Consider the following 3,149-nt stretch of genomic DNA (forward strand, 5'->3'; position numbering starts at 1 on the left):
ATCAATCATACTCACACCGGACCTACTTTTTCATGAGAAGTATATTGGTGCATCAATATATTTATCGCTGTGAAACATTTCTAAAACCGATCCTTCATAGCCATAAACAAACCTACTTTTTCATTGAAAATACACTGGTGCACTAATGTGTACACCGCTTCAAAACATGCATAAAGCTAATCATTCACAACCGCACACAAACCTATTTTTTCATGGGAGTTACTTCCCACAGGTGCACCAATATGTACACCGTTGTAAAACAAGGAAAACGTACTTTTTTATAAGATTTACACAGGTGCACCAATATGTACTCCCCTGTAAAACATGCACAACACCAATCATTCATATTAACAATCAAAAAGTGTAACACTATATACACATTAGCTATCTACATGTGTATAATTATGTACACATTAAGAATCAATATGTTATTTCATTAAACGAAGGTTGTACTTATCAAATTCAACTAAGAAAGCCTAAAGCACACAGTCATGTTATCAGTTTGGACCAATATTAAGGTAGGAATCATAAAGGGAACCAAAGTATACAACTAGAACAAATACCTTGCACCGTGTTGCATCATCTTGGGCTGCAAGCATAGCAACATAAGTTGGGAACTCATCTTTATCATCTTTGACCTTCACTAGGGATGTAAATTCTGCCCGGCAGCCCTAAGCCCAGTACCGTCCGCCCTTACCCATAACAGCCCATGGGTACCCATTGCCCGTCATAGGCTAGCCCGGCCTAGCCCTTTTAAATAATAGGACGGGAACAAGCCATGAGTAAAAAAGTCTTGCCCGGCCCGGTACCCGTCCTGTCAGCCCATTAACATTACTCGTCCTGTTTGCCTACCCATTTATCCGTCCTAATTATCCCTTTCCGATTTCATTCTATATCTAGATATATACTCGGAATACTAGTCTATCGATTATATCCCGAGTATCTTTCTGCATATATTCATTTTGCTACCTATAGTGAGAAAAGTTAGGATTTCCTATTGAAAGATGATCCAATCTTGGAGTAATTATAGGAGATTTTGTTATATAGTAGTTGAATTAGGTCACAATCAAAGTTATCTTTCTCTTGTATTCATTTTCTATATAAGAGTTTGGAAGAACCGCAAACGAGAGATTGATTTCGAAGTACTGCTACGAGGCTAAGCCTAAGGTAAGTGTTTCAGTAATTTCATTTTCACTTGTTTTATGTTTTTATTTCAATTGATTTTTCCATTGTTACTAGTGATTGATCTTGTAATGTTGTTTTAAATGATTTTAAATGATAATAGATTTACTTTTATGCTTGATGCATGTGCTAATAAGTGATAATAATAACTTGGGTATTCATTTCTGTTTTTTGTTTCAATTGAGTTGGCCATTATTGTTGCCGATTGATGTTTTAATTTTTCTTAGGATTTATGATTATAAATTACTTTTCTGTTTGATGGGGTATTCATGGATAGAACGAAATGGATTAATATATTCAAATCGGTAAATGAAATTGGGATATTTTAGTGCTCACTTAGGTGTTGGATGTTAAACTCCAATTTAGTTTTGAATCACTAGATACTGTTTTTTATGATCATTGAATTTTGAATGAAAGATTATAATTAAAGTTTCTGTCTTTTAAAGTTTTGAACCACTGGATAGTCTTCCAGCACTTAAGTGGAATGAAACATAGGTGGAACAAAAACAAAAATTACAGTTTTTGGTTTGTGATTTCGGCATCCTTTTTTCATTTCTTACTTCATTCACGTGATGGTTAGTACTGACGGGAATTATGCACCTGTAAGTGTTAGTGAATTACTATTTGATACTTCTGTAATCTAGAGTGAACAGAAAACAGTACACTCTTTCCATAAATTTTTGTATTGATCTTTTTCAATTTTTGTGCAGGTGAATGGCTTGAAAGTTTTTTTTTAGTATTTTCAGAATAAAGTTGTGTGGAGTCATGGAATGCTAAGCTGCGCAAGTAGAAAAGGAAGCACGAGTCTTTGTTTTTAAATTGAGTTATTAGGGGACGTTTTCTTTTAAGTTTTAATGCTTTGATTTTGAGTGAACAATTTAGATCTTTGAAGAACATGAGTTTATTGATTTGTTTATGGAAGTATTTGATTGATTAAGCCGTTGAAGCTTTAATATTATACATTGAAAGCCCGCCCTGAACCTGCGCGCCCGGGCCCAAATTACTAAACATACTTGGGTAGGCCATGGGAAGTCTTTTAACAGGTATAGTCCTTCCCGCCCGGCCTATTTGTTCTGATGGGAAAGAGATTTCCAGGCCCGACCTGTCCCGTCCCATTTAATAATTAGGCCAGGCTGCCCGGCCCGGCCCAATTTACACCCCTAACCTTCACTACACCTGCAATTGGGATAAATAAAAAGGTTGAGAACTTGAGATACTAATAGCGGTATGATTTTTGTTATTTTTTCTAAATATAGGAAGTTTGCTTCTCAAACATTCAGCATGTGGTTCAACCATATGTGTACCCCTCCCTTAGATTAAGAAGGAGATGAGTAATATCTTTTAAACCTGGAAGTTTCAAAATTCAGCATGTGGTTCAACTATACACACATTAATATCAACAGGTGTAGTTTATGTACACGTTAACAATAACAGGTGTACATTTCAGGTGTACATTTATGTACACGCTAACAATAACAGGGGTACAACTATGTCCACATTATCAAAAAAAACATCAAATTTCTATAGAAATATCGCCGATGCATCTCTAATAATTAGTAAAGTCATCCGATGTTGAATACAACTCCAAGAGAAGAGCAGGGTACATGGGACCCAAAAAAATGTAAATGTTCAAAAAATTATTGGAATAGATCGAGAAATAGAGTAATACGGCCGTAAGGGTAAAATTGTCATTTTATAGTGTCCATATAATTTACTGCACTTATTTCCGATAAGGATAATATGGTCATTTTCACAATCTGCAATATTTACTTTATTTATTTAGGATAAGGACAGTCTAGTCATTTTTCACAGACTGCATAATATTTATTGCACTAATTTCCATTAAGGGTAATATGGTCATTTTCACAGTTTGTAATATTTACTTTACTTATTATCGATAATGGTAGTCTGGTCATTTTCACAGTCTCCATAACATGTATTGCACTTATTTCCACTAAGGTAAAATG

The sequence above is a fragment of the Papaver somniferum genome, chromosome 1 (genome assembly GCF_003573695.1).
Source record: "Papaver somniferum cultivar HN1 chromosome 1, ASM357369v1, whole genome shotgun sequence".
In the NCBI taxonomy this organism is placed as follows: domain Eukaryota; kingdom Viridiplantae; phylum Streptophyta; class Magnoliopsida; order Ranunculales; family Papaveraceae; genus Papaver; species Papaver somniferum.